Source organism: Apis mellifera, linkage group LG2 (genome assembly GCF_003254395.2).
Source record: "Apis mellifera strain DH4 linkage group LG2, Amel_HAv3.1, whole genome shotgun sequence".
Classification (NCBI taxonomy): Eukaryota; Metazoa; Arthropoda; class Insecta; order Hymenoptera; family Apidae; genus Apis; species Apis mellifera.
Genome location: NC_037639.1, coordinates 10,982,514 through 11,002,422, shown reverse-complemented (window position 1 = coordinate 11,002,422; position 19,909 = coordinate 10,982,514). Strand labels below are relative to the sequence as shown.

At 42.3% G+C, this 19,909-nt stretch overlaps 1 protein-coding gene and 1 long non-coding RNA gene across 2 annotated transcripts in view; one reads left to right on the top strand and one right to left on the bottom strand.

Moving 5' to 3' along the window:
• LOC100577255 overlaps positions 1-19,909 on the top strand; it is a 113,569-nt gene that overhangs the window by 45,322 nt on the left and 48,338 nt on the right. The gene's annotated exons all lie outside the window — the stretch shown is intronic.
• Positions 13,140-15,656, bottom strand: LOC102656630. The gene is made up of 3 exons (XR_001702234.2): positions 15,377-15,656; positions 14,181-14,306; positions 13,140-13,452 (listed from the first exon to the last, which is right to left on the bottom strand). It is a non-coding gene; the product is annotated as an uncharacterized LOC102656630 (long non-coding RNA).

Sequence of the window (19,909 nt, the reverse complement as noted above, 5' to 3'; positions counted from 1 at the left end):
CGGGGAGAATCGTAGTGCAAGTTAAGTATTTCGCAGTTGATGTACAAATTATCTGAATGTTCCAGTTAGAAATTGATATTGAAAATGGAGAAATGTGTTCCAGATGCGAGTATCTCGAAATTTTTCTGATTTTTCTGATCCAGATTGATCCGAAGTATCCGTGTCGTATATCAGAGATAGATTTTTTAAGATTATTTTCAATCTTTTTGGATACTAGTATAGTAAGTAAAAAAGTACTTTGCAATTCTTTTTAAAAACCGACGTCGAATCCACGAATATTCTAAACACTTTGCAAACAGATAATTAACATCCTCGATGAACAATTTCTCTTTCAAAGTTTCGATCTACTTACGAGAAATAATTGGCGTCTATTTCCGTAGTACCGCCAACTATCAAACCGATATTCTTTTTTTACCAATTACAACGAATTAACGATCGGTTTCGAGCGTAAGATAAGCTCATTACGAGTTATTATCGTTATACTCGTTATACGTGAAATCGTAATACGTACGTAGAATGTTAGAATGGTTATTGGTAAACGTTATCATAAGCGCGGAGGGAAGACTACTCCTTCGTTCCTTGGAAGAAAATAATAATTTCTCGAGAATCTATCCAGATATTCCTCGTCGCATATTCTCTCGTCGATTTCGAGAGATTGTTCGGCCGAAAAATATTTGCTGGACTAAAAAGAAGAAATTGGAGAAAGCCGATGCTGAGCTCGATGGAAAGAACCCTGTAGATATTATTGTTCGTTGCGTTTCTCGGTCCGCGAGCGTGGTCTAGATAAATCTTGCCGTCTCGCGGAGGCGTTTAGTCCGCCCGGCTCCGAAGAAAAGAATTTCTTTCGTCCAGGAAGGGGGGGAGTTACGGTCGTAAAAGTGATTGCAGGAAGGAGAATTATGGCGCGTCTCGGTCGGTGCACGATGCTGGTCGATAATTAATTAGAGAGAGGGGCAATAAGTATCTCTCGTGCGGAAAGTGTATACGCGTATACTGAATTATTGTTTCATTTTTTCCCTCCCCCTCCTCTCTTTCTTTTCTTTCCTTCTGTCTCGAAAATAACGGGGGAGGAGGGTTCATCGACTCGATTCACGATCTTGGCGAGACGGAGAGAGGAGGAGGAGGAGGAGGAGAGATTGGGAGAGCGTGGAAAATTTGGAAAAGGGAGAAGGGAGGGGTTTCGGGTTCGGAGAGGTATAATAAAGGTTGGATGTAAATCATTAGCGCTGTTTAATCGCGGAATCATCTGCTCTCGGTACCACGGGGGGAGGTTAATGATCAGTTTTCAGCCACCCATCGATTAGTCACCATCATAGCTGTAATCGCTTTTAATCCTGAGTTATTACGCACTCTAGATATATCGCTATTATCGCGTCGGGTAACATCGTGCTAACGAAACGAAAGCGAAATTACACGTATATGTATATGCATCAAAATGTTGTTGAAAATCGATCTGTTTAACGCTCTACTGCCTGTGTATATTCCTTACGTTTAACGTTCGTAGATTCAGACACTTAATATCCTCCAATTTGTCATTTCTAATTCTTTCAATCGAACCGTTTCATCACTCGTTCGCGAAACGATATCTCAACATCCGATATCTCAATATTTCGGATAAACGAATTAGACTTTTAATCGAAATTTGTTAAATCGTATTCCAAAATATCTACACGTTTCGAAACATCGGAGGATAAACTCGTCTATCTCTGAAAAAAAAAAAAAAAAGAAAAATCACGAAATCCTTTATCAAGCGTGTTTAATCAAGGATCATTTACCTTTTGCAGCGGGGAGGAATGGAACGGTAATTTCGTATCGCGGTGTGTAAGCAGCGTGTATTATCGCGATGTCGGGCAGTGAATTAACGACGAGGCGATTTCGAGGCGCATTATATCGCGTCCGGGCTGACAAATAGAGACGCCGTTATATCTCGTGGCACGTGTTGCCTGGTAATCAACCGGAGTACCTGCGCCTCCACGGGGGAATATTTTAAGCTCAGATTTTACTATTTTCCCTTTACGCCTACGTGAGCCAGGTATAGGTTATAGTACAGTTGGCCCTGGCTGCAGAGGATGGCGTGCGACCCGGGTATTATCGTATCCGTTTTCGTCGTCGTTTACCTTTCGTGCACGCAGCAGAAAGACGACGACGACGACGACGACGACGATTCGGCCTTCCGCACGGCGGAATTCCCTTTCGTCGAATCGGTCGAGTTACTCGGAACCTGCTATCGCGACAGAACGTTTTATTACAGCCGCGCTGATTATTGTTGTTGCGGACGGCAACTTCGTTTGCTCGTCCAGTACTTCGCTCTTTTCCCTTTCTCTCTTTTCTTTCCGAGGCGATTTGTATTTTTCAACGAGAGTGGATTTCTTCGAGAAACGGGTTGAAAAGATGAAAAGGAGTGATATTTTTGAAATATTGGTGACTTGGAGACGATTGTTCTTTTTAATTATTTTCGAGATCTTTATATTCTTTGCATTTTTTTCTCCGATAATTCCGAGGGAAAATAGCAGGAAAAGTACGTCGCTTTTTCTCTTTTCTTTCCGAGGCGATTTGTACTTTTCAACGAGAGTGGATTTCTTTGAGAAACGGGTTGAAAAGATCAAAAGAGTGATATTTTTGAAATATTGGTGGTTTGGAGACGGTTGTTTTTTTAATTATTTTCGATTAACTCGAGATCTTTATATTCTTTGCATTTTTTTCTCCGATAATTCCAAAAGTACGTCGCTTTTTCTCTTTTCTTCCCGTGGCGATTTGTATTTTTCAGTGAGAGTGGATTTCTTAAAAGAGGTTGAAAAGAATGTTAAAATGATGTTTATCCTGAAACGGAAGAAGAATCGTTATATTTGCGTATCTAGTGTGAAGGAAATAATATGATTAGAAATAATATATTTACATTAGTACAATGAATACAATTTTTTGAACGTAAGAATATTCTTTTTAACCCTTTTTAATCCTCGAATCGATGCGTAGATTAGATCTATTTTATTATTCTCCTTCTTCTCTTTCTCTCTCTCTTTGGTATTCAATCTCTTCTCCAGAGAAGAATGGTTTATCAGCGTATAGTCGGCGCGCAATTATTAACAGGCATGCCGTTAATAAACGAGACGAAGGATTTTCCCCGACTGGCGTTCGGACTTTTAGCCGGTGATTAGCATTGAATTTCCACGGGAAAGCGTTTCAAATTAAGCGCCGCCGCACCTGAGCTTTCTCTTCTGTATTTCGAGAGCACGTTGTGGGAGCCGTGTGTGAGCACGGAGAAAGAGGCGTCCTCATATTTCACTGTCGCTTCGGGGCGCGATGTTACGCTCGCAGGAACATTAGAGGATATTATGTATCGCGCGCATCACAAGTATCCTGGCTAAATGGCGCGGTAATTTATGCTGAACCTTCGTCTCTTGAAATAAAACGCTTAAAATTTCAACCGATCAACGCTTTACGCTTTCTTTTTTTTTTTTTTTTTTTTAATTTTACAGATCGAAACGATTTTTCCAAGTTTCGCTTCTTTTCTGTACGAGCACAAACGTAGATAAAATAAATAATACGAATTATTTAATTCGATTTGAATAACGATTGAAGAAGATAATCTAAGAGCTTTTGTGAAAAAAAGCCTATTGAGGAAAAAGTTGTCTATTGAGAAAAAAAAAAAAAGAGCAATTTAAAAGGGAAGAGAAACTGGGAAAGAAGAATAAAAAAAGAAAATACAGGAAATTAGGTGGAGGAATTTACATTCACCTGCAACAAAACGGTCCAGTTTTCCGCCTGGTTGTTCCCTTTGTCCGACCAACGGTAATTTCATTTCCCTCGAAAACGAGGTCGGAACACTCGAGTTCCCCGCCTTCCGTGTATTTAGGAAAATTTTTCTCCTACGTATTTTAGCAGAGAGAAAAAAAAGAAAAAAGAAGAAAAAATAGGGAAGACATTCCTCTCGTTTCGTTTTTCGATTCTTTTCCTCTTCCCTCCCTCCCTCCCTCCCTCATTTTATTTCTCCTTTCTCTCCAACGAATTAAAGAACTCACCCCTCAGCCGTTTTTCCCACAGAACCGATGTCGAATAAAGGAGAAAAAGATTCCGGTAATAATAGCGTCCTCGCGTCGAGGCAACGCTGCTCTAGCCGAGTCTATTCAACCTGTCATTCGCGTTTTGCGGTCACCATTGTGATTTGCAATGGTAACCCTTCGCACATCCTGCCTATTGTCGCGAAAACGCTCGTCCTCCCTCTCTCTCTCTCTTGCACCCCAGCTTGCGAAACCCAGCTCGACCGTTTCTATTCCACTCTAGTTCCTTCTTTCATCCTTCTTCGCTTTCCTCTTCGCGTGCGTGACCCACCCATGTTCCCGTTTCAATATGGGTTTTTCTAGTTTTAACTCGACTAGCTTCTCATAATTTATTCCACTTCCCGTTACCGTATTAAATGTACCTTTCTTCCACCCATTTCCGGGATAAATAATTTTTTATCAATTCAACGATAAATCTTTTTAGATCTCCACGCTCGTGAGGGATCTTAATATCCGTTCTTTTCAAGTTTTAAGAATCGAATTATTTCGTTTAATGTTGAATTATTTAACTTTTTCTTTCCACGATTCGCAATTATTCTCTTTTTCTTTCTCGTTTTTCAAACACGATTTCTCCTTTAATTTTAATCCCTCTTTCTCCAATATTTTCAATCCTCGCTCTCCCCTTTCTGTTTCTTTCCATTTTCGTTTCTCACCCCAACTCGAAGTATATTGCAATTTCTCGCGTGTATACGAATATCGCAACGGCGCAAAAATCGACACCCTCCCGACACTTCATCCTGCCACGGAATCGACGCAATTATCGAATCCAATTATATATGCATACATATACATATATGTATGCTTCGCATCAAAAAGCTGTTACTCCTGTCTGGTTTGTACTCGTGCGATCAACCCTTTGCATTTCCTTTTCCCCGTTTTCCTAACAGGGTATCACGGTTTTGCGAAATTGAAGTGTTTGCAGGGGTGCGGTCGTGCTGGTTATGCTTGCTAACTCACGATACGGTTAAAACGGTCGTTATTTACTCGATCGAGCTTAACTAGAGCTGCTCCGCGTGAAATTTTATATAAATTTCTTCTGCATTTATTTAAAAACGGTTTGAAAGCTTATCAAGAATTTTTATTATATTTTGCACATGAGAAATGCAACCAATCTTTAAGATCTAAGTAAAATTAATTTTGCTTGATTAATAAAATCTTTGTATATTCCAATTACAATATTAAACTTGATATTTATCAGAAAAGAGACGATTTTACTTTACGAACTTTTATTACAAGGTGCAATAATTTCTTTGCACGATCAATCATCTCTATAATAAATATTTTTTAACAAATAATATTACAAAATCCCTTTCGATTGATAAAACGTAGAAAACGTGGTACAATGAAAATGTGTTTTGAGAATGTTCCGGGTTCGAAAGGGTTAAAGAAATAGCGGCTCGATCGATTGTCTCTGATAGGGTGCAGGGTTTGCGTAAGGCGGTGGAAAAGGGAACGAGGCGGCGGTTAGGCTAGGTCAGTTACCCAGTCGGAACGAATTGGGTCAAGACGGAGTAGCAGCTCTCTCCCTCTCTCTCTCTCGGGGACGGTTTTGTATTATGCGTGAGACGACATATGGTTGCCGTTCGGACCTACATTGTTATTCACGAGTGTTTGCTCCTTCTTGGAAGGGACGTTTGCGTTTCTTTGAAGAATGTATCTTTAGCTCCCGTTTTATCGAAACCTTTTATTTTTAAACCTTCGAGCTTGTTTAACAACAACTTTTTTATCTTTTTTTTTTATATAATTTATGATTGACGAGTATTAGAAAATTTTCCAAATTTTCAAATAGGAATTCTAAATGAAATTATATGATTGTTAAGAATTGTTAAAAATTTTTGAATGTTATAACGATCGAAACGAAGAACAAGAAAAAAAAGAAACGTATAATCGAGCGTAAAGATACGTTTCGATATTCGTTTTTCGAAAAATCGTTTGAAAAAGAGAAAAAAGTAGGGTGCAACGGGGTCTGCCTTGCACGACCCCCGGTCTCCTCCTCCCGCTTCCTCTTCCCTCTATTAATTTCTGATTACAGGTTTGCACCGGCGAAATTGTGTTTCGTGTTTCCCGCGTCGAATAAATTCCGGTTTCCGTGTCCCCCCGTGTCGGAGTCAACCGATACGTTCGTGTCTCACCCGCCCCTCCCCCACTTCCGCGGTAATTACCATATTTCACCAGCTTCGAATTCCAACTTTCAATTTGTCCAATAAAATTCTCCGATCGATCCGAGGGGCTTATTATTCTCTCTCTCTCGCCCGCTATTTCTCCGCGAGGGATTTTCAATTCGGATGCTGGATCGTCCTGGCCGCTTCTTCTAAACCAGGTTCTAGTTTCTAATTTTAACGGAAACGCAGTCGTTAAACGGGACGGGTTAAATTAAGCGGTGATGCATTACGCTTCCACTACATTTCGATTAGATCATGTGCGCCGTTTCTGTCGTATCTCCAGAAACAACGGAGGCTCGGTTACAAACAATGCATCGGGGGCCAGTTGATGATAGCTCTCCAATGTTTTCCCGTGTTACGCGACACCGTGTCGGTTAACCGTGCACGCGCCTTCTTATCGAGGAGTGGATTCGTTCCGTTCGAAAATATTTCTGCCAAGTTTCCATCTGATCGAGCAAAATATATTCCAAATCTTTCCTCTTTAAAGAAATAGAATAGAAGTATCGATTATATCTCGTGCCATTCACCGAAATTATTCTGGAAACACTTGATATAGAAACTCGTCATGTTACAGTTTATAGTTCTCGAATATTCTCGATCAAAAGACGATTCCAAAGATTTCCAAACAATTCCTCCGCGTCAACATCGCCGAGAAGCCGCATCGTGCGTTCTACTTAGTCATCTCATGCCTGCACCGGCAAACTCAAAGACTGTGGTGCGGCCATTAAGGGTCGAAATTCAGGATCCGGGAATTCAGGATGCGAAATTGGAACGGCGTTGCATCCACGTCCAACAACGTCCGTCCGCCTCGAGGCAGCGGGAGGGTTCGAGATTCGAGCGGGGCCCGCCACGCAGGTTAGCCCCGCCGCGTTATAGTCCGTCCCTAGAGTGCAACTATGCCTTTGGCTTTGATGTTGTAGCCCGCCGATGTTGTAGCCGCGTCATGACCGCTCCACGCCGACTAATAGGTGAAACCTCCCTTCGTGCACGCACACGCACGCACAGAAGGGATGGATGCATTATCCGAAAGGGGAGGCCGGATGATGGCGCGAATCGAAGGCTGGCCGCCAGGAGGTGCAGCGGCCCTGAGTGCAGGAGAGAGGATCGACAGCGTCCGGATGCTCCGTGGATGCATGCCTTACGGCTAGCCGGACACGTATCCCACTGATTCGGCATATCGTGAAATGCAATTATCGTGGCGGATTGAGCGGACCTCGAATTACTGATTCGCCATGACGACGATCCGCCCGCCATACCAGATTGCTCGATACCCGCTTTTTCGAAAGACAAGATGACAAGACGTATTGGCTTGCCTCTCTTCTTCTCGCAAGAATAGGATTTTGTTGATTCGAAAGAAGAAGATAATATAAATGATCGTTCGGAAACTTTCGAAATTAGGTCGGAATTGTAATATTTTGAAATTATATTTGAATATTTTCCATCATTTCCTCTTTTTTAAATCGAATTTCGATCAAGTTCTAAGCAAAGAATTTATTATTTCTCGCGGATAGTTTGATACTATGGTGGAAACTATGGAGAGTATCGAGGGAGGCGTCAAAGGTGTAAATCATTCGATTCGAGCAACATCTTTGGGCGATGGCGGGCGCGTACACGTACATAATTTTGGATTTACCGTCCGCCTTAAGGCTGTCGCCCGAGTTTGAGAATCGGGGCCGGAGCCGGCGAGATACACAGCGTGCATCGTGATTTGTAGACGTCAATACAGGGGTTACGCGTGACGTATCTCACCGATCATAATTACATCCTGTTACCGGAGATCCTTCCTTCGTCCACCTATACCCGTCGTCTAATTCCACCCCCCTCCGTGGACGTCCTTCGTAGAGGTCCTCCTGATTTACCGGCTTCTCGTCCAATGACTCCAACCCTCGTTTCCGCCCAGACCAATCGTTGGAATTATAGACGATCCATTATCTCTCACTTTATTGTAATAACACCGATCTTTATCTACGTAGAAACAAAAAATTTCAATTATTTCAACGAAAAATAAAACAGCAGTTTTTCTTTTGAAAACGTGTCAATGAATTTTCATCAGTATCGTATTTAATTGCTGATGAAACGATTTCTTTTTTTGAAAATAATATCAATTGAATTTAATAAATAGATAAATAAATCTACTTTTCTTTTTTATGTTCATTGACGAGTTTTTGAATAGAAAATATTTACGAGAGTAAAATATCTCGGTGTCACATTTGTTTCCTTGTTCCACAATTGTACAATTGTGACAACGTACGCGACAATTGCCACTACGTCATTCCAAACTATATTCACGAGGGGATTTTATTAAAGAGGGTAAGGATAAATCTGGCTTGCCATCCGAAAGATCCCTCTCTGGTGTTTGTTTCGTCTTGCTGGACGAAATTTTACGATCGACGTTTTACGTCGTAAATTAGGGGCACGCCTCGAATTTTTTTACACACCTTCTTACATCCCTCTATTTTCTCTACCCCATTGCCTATCAACTAAATCATAATCGCCGGTAAAAAAAAACGTTGCTAAATATCAGGCGGCACTATTAGTATAAATACGGTTATAATGCAGACGTTGGGGTTGGAAAGGGTATAAACAGCCAGTAAATCAACAACCTTAACCCTTGCGCTGAAGGGGCTCGATAAAAGGACACGAAACCAGAACGAACTGTTTAGTACTCGATACATTGATACAAAACTTATTTAAATTTTTTCTTGCCAATTCTTCTAATTCTAACAAGACTAGAAAATTATTAAATGTTGAAAAAAAGCAGAATTTTGTACGCATACCGTTATTATTAAAAATGACTGCTTAATTTTATTTCAACTTCTATCTGTATCCATAATAACTTCTAACGTTAAATATTATCCAAAAGCTTCCCAATTTTGAGATTCGATCGAATTTTCGAAAAAAAAAAAAAGAAGAAGCAAACTATCCTCTCCTTCACAATTTTATTCATTCGAACAAAATCCCCCTCGAACGTATTCCCGATCCAACGACAATCGTCTCGCCTCATATAAATCACAAAATTAACTTTGTTGAAAAAGATTCATTCGAAACGAGCCTGACCACGTATCTATCCCCCTCCCTCTCTCCTCCAAACTCCTCGACAAGAGAAAACATAGAGATACACAGAACGAAATAAAAACGGGAACAAGTTACGAGGAACGAGTATCGAATTCCTTCGCAAGGAATCGTCGAATTAATCCGCCATTAATATCCTCGTCAGGAGGAGAGGAGAGAGAAAGAGAGCCGGTCGAGCGTGTAAACCTTCTCTAAACAAGCGGCCGCGTAACAAATGGCAGTCGGTTCTCATTCACGCTCGGCTTTTAATGCCGCGGCCATGTATGCATACGCGGAGCGGAAGGTGATTAATGCCGGGCCAGGAGGGAGATCAAGATCCTCCACGATTAATCAAATTAAAGGGTGGAAGCGCGAGATAAAACTCGCGCCCGTGGAAAAGTCCGGTTCGACGGTTGTCCTCGCATCGTCCTCGAGATCGTTGAGAGAGGGAGAGAGAGGGTGAAAAATGACGAGCATGACTTATCTGTATCTCGGAGGAGCCGCGAGTTGGACACCGCCCTTGGGGAGAGGCGTGACCGAAGCGGGGTTGTTCGTCGTCGGGAAGCTGACCGGCCGGAAAAGATACACGGGGTGCCTCTTTGAGTAATGACCGCTCGAATTTCGACGACGGCCGACGTTTAAACGGTGCTCGAGAGTTTGGTCCAAGAAGGAGGGGTTGTTTGAAGGGATTGATTCGAGAACAATGGATAAATGGAAATGGAACAAATTTTGTAGATGAAGAGTTAGAATTAGAATCGTTATAAATGAAGGAGGATATGATATATTTTTGTTGATTCGAGCAACGAATTGGAAATCGATAGAATTTGTTATAGTATTACGGATTCGATTCAATTGTCGCGCCATGTGTTTCATTGTTGCGTCATGGGAAAATTTCACATTCGCAGGGCCGGGAATAATGTTTCTATCGAGCGGTTAACAACGATTCCATCTATTCTAACGTCAAAAAATCGGTACGTGCCGAAGCTCCAAAGCCCGACCCCGTCACACGCGAATCTTGCAGCCGCGTCAAGCTGACATAACGTTGACAAGTCGTTGAATCGTGTGCATGGTGGAACGTGGAAAGAAGACCAACGCGGTGAGGACGGCATGTAAATGAGTAATTGTCCCGCGAGATTAGCGACACTGATGTCCGTTGAGTGAAGGGGAGGGGGGCCTCGTCGTCTCCTTTCTGAAAGAATACGATAAAGGGAGAGAGAGGAGGCGAGCCATGACTTATCTGTATCGAGGACTCTGCAGCACGTTTCTCTCGAGAGGCGTGACAATCGTAATCCCGATTCGTTCGAGACATTTGAATGGGAACGAAACTGGACACTGGTCAGCGAGAAAGGTGCTGCAGGGTGCAGGCGCGGATGAAGATCCTTCGTGGGTAGCCATTCAAGCCCTGGCCAACGGTGATCGAGGATTAATGATGGTGGTCCGCGACTCCCTACGGCCATTTGTTACGTCCAATATCTCGCTATTAAGGACACCGGTTCGGGGGGAGGGGGGATATATATCTTCCCTTTCGCGAGGAGAAGTCGATTTGTTAAAAAAAGAATCGCTTGCAAATTTTATTCGTTCGTACGTACAACTTTGCAAATACTCTATATACGATCTTAAATTCAATTACGCCTCAATCGAGGAAACATTACAACACGCGGGCAAAGATCTAATCTCCTCCCCGTACGACGCGCCGTTTAATTCAATTCAATACGTTCCCTCCGCTTCTAAATATAACCCGCGCCAACCTTTTACCCCCGAGCGCATCATCCCGCGTGGAACCAACCCACCCCTTTTCTCTCTCTCTACGTCAAGCTAGCTCAACTCAACTGAAAAGACGTGTCCAGCCACGGTGATCCCTCATCGCTCTGCGGGATCAGGTTCCTCTTCCACGAGGACCTCCTATATATCCATACATATATATATATCGTGCTTCATATATCGCGCATCGTTTGCCACGAACAACGAACGAAACCCCCTCCCCCGAAAAACATGGATTCGTTTCGCGATTCAAAAACTGCACACCTGACGACGATTCGATCACCTTTGACGATTCGCACGTCACAGGGGGGAAAGGAGGGAAGGCAGGGAGTAATCTCTTCGAATAAACGAGAGTCACAAAAGACCTCGATGGCGAGCCACGATAAGCGGGGAACAAAGTTAAGTGGGACGGATGGAAAATTCGTTCGGACGAGGAGGAGGAGGAGGAGAGACGACGGGGATTTTTCGCGACGAGGGTGGCTAGACATAAGCGCGGAAGCTGAAATAAAGAGATACGGAGATAGCCGTGGAGGGATGAGCAAGAGAGAGAGAGAAGGGGTGTGTGCGTGCGTGCGTGGAGTATTCGCAAACACGCGAATTTGAAAAGGCACTCGACTACGCCGATGTGTCCCAACGCGTAGTAAGCGACGCAGAGCCCTTTGACGACGTATGCAAATACAGATCGAGCATGATAAATTGCTCTTGTCAAGACACCCGGTATTTCGCACGAGCCTATAGAAACCCGGTTTCCACGGGGGAAACGGATTCCGCATATAATTTTCGTTCGCCGACGGTTGGAGAATTCTCTCCTCTCTCTCCTCTCTCTCTTCCTCCCGGTGGACGCTGTCTCGATGCCAAACTTTCGCGAGTTTCGCCACGGCTCTCCTCTTTCCCCCTTTATCGCCACCCTCCCCTCTCGTCCACGTTATCGCCGAATTTTGATGGAAACGTCGCGACACGTGCGCTCCATTCTGCGAGCAATGATCGAAACGTCGCCGGAAACGTTCTCGTTTATCGACGGAAAAAAATATGGAAGGAAATTTTTCTTCTCTCTCTCTTAAATTTCTTCTATTCGTAATCGATCGACACCGATGATCGATTCTGTCGAATCGAAAATCGATGTCGGATAATTAAAAGAATAATGTCAATTTCATGCGAAAGGCACGCAATGCAATCATCTCGAAATCCCTATTCTCTTTTCTTTTCGCCTGATTGCGAGAGTTTTCGAGAGATTAACAAGAAGTCCCTCTAAGAAGATCGTTAAGATCGTTCACGGATTCATCCTCGATAAATTACGAACCTGGAAACTAGCTCGTCCATGATCTCGTATGGAGGAGGAGAGGCCATTGGACGGAAGATTTATGTCACGTTTAACACGGCTGCGCCTTTTGTCGAGGCGGTGGCAACATCACGCCTTCACGACTCCTCGTCAGGGGGAGAGAGAAAAAGGAAGAGGGAGGGGGAGAGGGTTACATCTATCTCGCTGTCATATCGCGTTAACGCGAGATCTCGACCGGTCGCGAGGCTGGTCCACGATTTCGTGGCTAAATCGTCTCATTAACGGGTCTCGTGGGGGGTCTCGGCCCATTTGCATCACACTCGGCCCCCTCCTTCCCCTCCTCCTCCTTGGAACCGGTCCAACGACACCGTATTAACCCACTGAGACTGTTTTTACGAGGGACTATTTATTTGTCGCACGGTGAAAGATGCTCGCTGTCAGCCTGGGAATGATCTTTGTCTCTTGTTGCTTGGTTTAATAATAATTCTTGGAACGATTTGCTTCATCTCGCCATCGTTTCCTCGCGACGTAATAATCGCTCTCGTCTTGTTTTAATTATTTTTCAATGTTCAAATCGCGGAATTGTATATTGCTAAGCTCACGCATTCTATATATTCAATATCCGTTACCAATTTCTTCACTCTTGAGAATTATTCAAAAATTATATTTTTGTTCTTCGAAAACGTATATATATATATACTTCAGTATAATCGATATCTATATATATGTAAATTTTCGAAATATTTCAGTAACGAATTTTAGAAAAAAAAAAAAATATTCCAAAAGAATATTTCGAAACATTTTCTACTTTTAAAATAATCTCGAAATATTCGACATTATCTCCACACGGATAAAATCTATATTGCGTTAGTAGTTTCACGTGTATGTAAATTTATTCATTTGATACATATCTTGGGGAATCTCCGCAGCGGACGATTCAATTACCATTTTCCACGAGCTTCTTCCTCCATTTAGAGACCCCCCCGTGCACTTAATCGCATGGCGAAACGCGTTTCCGATACGGGGACCCCTCTCCCCTTCATTTCGACGGAGGCAGACGGTGATGCACTGATTTTCCCGACTCTCCAATTTAATCAGTGACCGTGGAAGGACCGATGCAACGAAACCGGATCTCGAACTCCTGATGGAAATGCAAATGTCATCAATCCGTCTATCCCATTTCAAATTACGCTTTTCGTCGTCGTTGGAAAATTTTCGATACATGCGAATCCAGAATTTGCTTAAATGCTTTGCATCCGTTTCATTGTTATCGATATAATCGTTTATAAAAACGATTATATCGTTAACATTTTTGTAAGAAAAATAATAAATATTATATCGATGAGATAGATAGATTTTTTCGGATTGGAATATAGTATAATTATATAAAGTGTTAATAGAGGGTTGTTTATCGAGGATAACTGTTGAGTTGAATTTCTATAACTGAAAAAGAAGTTAGTCTTTTTTTTCAAAACAACTGTTAACAGATAAAATAATAAAAATCTGAAATGTATCCACGAAGTTTATTTGTGTCCATTTATTTTTGAAAAGTTTATTTTTGAAGAAATTTGAAAATAATCATTTATTATCGAGGATAACAGTTGAGTTGAATTTTTATAACTGAAAAAGAAGTTAGTCTTTTTTTTCAAAACAACTATTAACAGATAAAATAATAAAGATCTGAAATGTAGAATCCACGAAGTTTATTTTTGAAAAGATCGAAATTTGAAAATAACCATTTATTGTAAAAATACTACGGAAAATATTCAATATATAATTTCGTGTTGAAAAGGATTGAAGTGATTATTATTTATTATGTTACATTCCGAACGAAAATTTGATTTAAGACTATTATAAATCGAATTTCACCAATTAATATAACCCGTATCGATCCATTTTCTTGAACTGAAGATCATCTTGATTCATCTCGAAGACCTTGATTTTTTAAAAGAAAATCAGATCCAAAATGCTTCTTGGAAGATCCTATACAAGATTCTGAAAAAGAAAAAAACTATTCGAAAATTAAATTTCGCAATTAAAATCGACAAAGTGAATCGTCTATCTTTACGATATTTAACGAATCTTTGCAACGCTGATTTTAATCGGACATTAATCGAATCGCAAACGGTTAATCGGTCTGAAATCGGTTGATCGACACGATCTCGATCAGTGGTCTCGCGTCACGTCGCTCGTACTCGAGAAACGCGTTCACCCATCCAGCAAAGGCGAGGCGATCGCTTGGAAATTGGAAGCCGCAGAAGGTGGTAGGCTCGCTAGGAAACCGTGCACCCGAGATTGGCTTCGCGGAAACGCGATCTCGCAGACGACTCCCCCCCTCCTCCCCCTGTTAACAGTCTAATTAAGATAGTAACTCGCTACTAGTGATAACGACGCCCTGGCCAAACCTGGGATCGTGCACGAAACAATTTCGACGGGTGAAACGGTACACCGACGACGACGACGACGACGACCTCGCTCGCTTAAAACTCTAGAAACCCCGTCGTAGCACGATAGACCGTTTCCTTTTTGGAAAACGATCCGAGCCGTGGTAGAGTTTCATTCAAGCTTGCCGAGAACGTTCTCGATCATCGTCTCCCGTTATTTTCTTCTCTACATCTACTATCCCTCTTCTTCTCTCTCTCTCAAAACATCTCAACGACGAGAACGCACGAATAGAGTCGAATTTTTCGAAGAAATTCCGAACGAACTTTCGCGAAATCTTCAATCTCCTTTCGGAGGAGGGGAGAGGACTAATCATATTTCAATTTCTTTCAACTTCATTCAACTACACTTTCGAAACTCTCAGGGCACCAACTCAGGGGTACGAAATCATTAAATTCACTTCGCAGTACGTTGTAGCTTCTTCTTCTCGGGTGCACACACAGAATTCACAGAATTTCACTCACACGCCCATAATTCTCCTCGGCATCGTTTTAAATGAATTTCCTAGAGCAACCTCCTCCTCTATTCAGGGGGATCGTGTTATTCGCGTGACGAAGGGATCCATGGAACGTCATTATCGGCTTCTCTAAACGCTTCTCACCTCTCCCTCCCCCCCTTCTCACCTGGAAAATCGGCTGAAGCGACAAGGCGAGGCTCTCGAACGCGGAAGCGGTGTAACGACGTTCTTCGGGGTGGAAAACGGGGATGAAGAAAGGCGAAGGCGGGGTGAAATCCTTATTCAGAGACGGCGGGGGTTCCGTAATGTGGGCGCGGCACTCGTAAAAATTATAACAAGCGTTGGATAAATTGCGTTGAATAAATTGCGTTTGAATAAATCGCAACGATACGTCTTATCACCGCGACTTTCGAAAACAGAATGACGCCACGTGTTTTCGTTTTTGCCCCGAGCTCGATTCCTATTCTTGGAAACCCGAATTTCTACGAAATATCGAGTCGAAAATGTAAACACGCTCGAAACTACTTGTAGGCAAAATATCGAGTCGAAAATGTAAACACGCTCGAAACTATATGTAGGCAAAATATATAAACACAAAATGACTCAGTATTATTAACGAGAATTTTCAGTCTTATCGCGACCGTATCCACGCGAACACACAACGTATTTTCGATCACGTTACAGAATTTCTATAAAATTTGTAATAATCGAATAAAATAATTCCATAAAATGTTACGGTGAATTAATAGAAACGATAAAACAGATAAAATAATAGATACGAAAATAATTCAAAACTCGAATCTTTTCTAATCGCTCGTGTTGCGCTATCATGGTGGTTTATCACATTTTTGCATGAGAACGTGCTTGATATATATATATAAGTGCTTTTAAAAAAGTGGTTTTTACTCGCTTGATAAACGCGGCTAGTGTTGGTGAAAAAGAAGAGGAATGGTGAAAAAGTAGAAGTTAATTGGGTGTGCGCGAGGAATACGTGGTTCCAAGAGTGTTTGGAAGAATATATGAAGTGAAGACGTGTACTTGTAAGGCGAATAAAGGACAGTTTTAACACAAGAAAAAGAAGAACGATAAGAATTTTCGTGAAAATTTTTATAAAAAGATCATTCCATTTCGTTTTCGAACGAATTCTTATCGTACACATTTTTATCGTTCCATCTTTAATCTAAATTCCATAAAAATTCACCAACCTTTTCCCCCCTCAAGCGTGATCTTGAAACGTGATTAAACTACAATTTCTTTTTTCTTTTTTTTTTATCTTTTCAGGAATAACAATTATCGAAATTCGACAACCAGATCCTGTCTTCAAATCGTCTCCCTGTCGATTGGCAATTTTTCACACGATTCCAATCCTCGGAGAGACGGGCGGGACAACGCGAGTCTGCACACAAAGGCGCATCCTCGCGGGGAAATTTATCGCGACAGGACGACGACGACGACGACGTCGTCGACGGCGGTGAAAAGCGGCCGAAGAAAGAGGATAGAAACGAGAGGGGGAAGGGAGGGAGGGAGCGCACGAAGGATCCGGCAATCTCGTGAATAGCCCCGCGCCTTCCACAATCGTCGCGAATCAATTCCCAGATTGATTTTGCGCCGGGTCACCGATTTCTCGGCTTTCCCCGATCGAAAGACTCTCGCGCCGAAGATTTCTTCTTCTCCACGGAATATTTTCCCGCTTGCCGAACAAAAAATGGACCGACAGGAATGCAATATGCGACGGATGGTAGGTAACAGTAGCGGAACTTGCTTGTGATCACGATGTTGGTAATAAAAGTGATATTCGAAGAATTTTTTTACCTTTGAAGTTTCCCTTTGAAGCTGCGTTCATACATATACATATATATATATATATAGATCGTGGAAATTTATTTTTAAAAATTCGATTATATGTTTTATATTTCGATTTTGAATTTTGAAATTCAATTTAGTAAAATTCTTAAATGTAGAAATTTTATACATTCTCATTCGCGTTCTTCGGTTTCGATTTCGGTTCAGAGTTGAAAGATATCTAAAGCTCGTGCAGAGGAAGAATTTAAGGACCGTTGTTTCGTGGTTAATATAAGGTCAATGATCGAACGGGAGCAGGTTTTTTCTTTTTTTTTCTTTTTTTTTCGATGGACGTCGAAGATTCGTGCACGGATCGGGGCGCGACAAATGAACGCGACAAAGGGAATCGAGCGGCGGTACGATCGGGGCAAATTGGTTTGACAACAATGTGATTTATTGGCAGGAGAGATGATTGATATTGTATCCGCTTTTTGACCGTTCATTACCGATTGGATAACGTACGATGATTAAACGGATCGATGGCACGCGAACGAGGAGTAGGAACGAAGTATGATTGCCGAATATTTTCGATGGTTGGATGGAGAAGAAAATTGTGATAAATTTTAATCATAACGAAATCTAATTGGAAATGCGTCAATCTTATTCTTTAAAACTCTCTTTTATCCTCGTACAGTGTGAATGGAAAGTAGTTTTTAATCAATTAGATTAAAATTAGGAAAATTTTGAACTGCTATAATTTCGAAGATAGTGAGTTTTGGTCGATGAACGAGAGGGATCCGTTCTAAAGCGCTTTTTCTTTTATTATATTATACAACTTCCAGTTTCCAAAATATCCTGCTTTCCATGACTGATCTATTCCAAAGATTTTGGACGAGCGATAATCCAGAATCTTTTTAAGTATAACAACTTTGAATTCTTATATCTTTGCAATCAATCGAGATGAAATAGAAAAAAAAGTTTCAATTTGGCACGATTTCCACTATATTTTGAATTGGTTTCGTCGACGAAATTCTCACTTTCTTCTTCCTTTTTTTTTTTTTTTAATAAGAAAAATCAAAATTTTCCGTACTTTGATCAATAAATCTCTCCGAACGAAAAACTTGCGTATGAAAAAAATACGAAACGTAGTTCTTTCTACCCTCGCCTTTCTACCAACCAGGATGTGATTTAATATTCTCTGCTTACAAAACGTCCCCCTTTTGCGGCCAATGATCCAAAGATGGGAAGATGCGCGCCCATTAGCGATGGTTTCGACGTCATTAAAAAAGAAAAAAGAAAGAAAGAAAGAAAGAAAGAAAAAAAGGAAGGTATAAAAGAGAGTTTGAACCGAAGCGCGATATATTTTTCAAACGGATGGGCACGCGCGAGCGCGGAAACACGTCGCCGCGCGAATCGGGAGGCGAAAATTGCCGTGAAAGGGGTCTTTGACAGCGTCGCGGACGAGATGGGAAAGAGGGATCTCTTGGTGGAATCAATCCGCGGATCGGCACTCGCTTTCATTTCCATCGCGTGGCGTCAGCCTCATCCTGCTCGCGCGGCCTTTTGCCGTGTATAGGATTCCACGGATCTTCCTTTGAGGCTGAATGGTCGATCGAGGCCGGGCAAATCGTTTTCATAAGCTGGATCGATTAAGCCCCGGGCGATTTCGATTGAACCGATCAACCTTTAAATCCTGTGTGCACCGAGGATTTACCGTTCACCGTTTGATTAATTGACCGTTAGGTAAGAGGAAATTGGTTTCCAGATCTCCCTCCTCCTCCTCCCAGAATCTCATCCCTTCTCGCTGCTTAGATTTCGCATTTTCTTAATTAAATTATATTTCTACCACTTTTGTTTAAATATATGTAGAATCATCGTATTATTGTATTCGCAAGAATGACGTTCTTTTCCATTTTCGTTTCCTCTTGTTAAGATTTCTTCATTTCTTCCTTCCCTTAATTTAATTAATCGACCCGCGCAACGCTTCCTAAAAGTGATCTACTTATCTCTCGCTCTCGAATACAGCTTCAGAAAGCGCACGCGTACAAAACGTTTTAACAAAGTGCGAAGAGCGACTTCGCACGTGGATTCGTAAAACGCGATCGCACCCCTTGCGCGGATATAGTGCCACGGATCTTGAGAGTTGAGAAGTGCACCCTTTGCATCCGCCGAGGAAGAAATGCATTCATCCAGGGGGATGGTGGAGAGGGAGAAAGGAGGAGGGAGTGCAAGGGTATTAGAAGGATCGTGCCTCCTCCTTCTCTCTCCCTTTCGAACCCCTCTCTTTCTCTCTCTCTCTCCACTCTTTCTTTCCTTCTCTCGGTCCCTTTTTACCACCAGGGACAGGACGTTGACCTGACCTGGTGAAACACATACGGAGGTCCTTACACGGACTCTGAACCACGTGGAACGCGGTGCACGCTCGAGAGAATGCAGTGCCCGAGGAGAGGGATTTTTACATCGAGTTCCGGTGTACAGAGAGAGAGAAAGAGAGGGGAGACAGTGGTAATGGTTGGCTGGTAATGGTGGTGTCGCGTTACGTTGGCATCGTCAAAGCTGGTGAAACATCGCGGCTGGCAACCAGAGATGAACGGGGAGAGAGAGAGAGAGGAGAGAGTCAAGATTCCCGTTGCGGGAGTCTTCTCTTTCTCTTCCTTCTTCCTTCCTTCCTTCCTTCCTTCCTTTCTCTCTTTCACTCTACTACCCCCTGTATAATCTCGCCTCTTGTCTCGCGCGATCGCGGCTTTCACGTCTTTCAAACAGCCGGTTTATTTGCGCCGCGCAACGGGTGCAGGACGAGGCTATGCAAATTGTACGAGGCCCGTGCCTGCCCGCGGCCCCGACGAGAACCTCCGTCCTTTGAACCTTATCGAACCGACTGGACCGAGTCGGGATCGTGAATTATTCACGGGGGTCG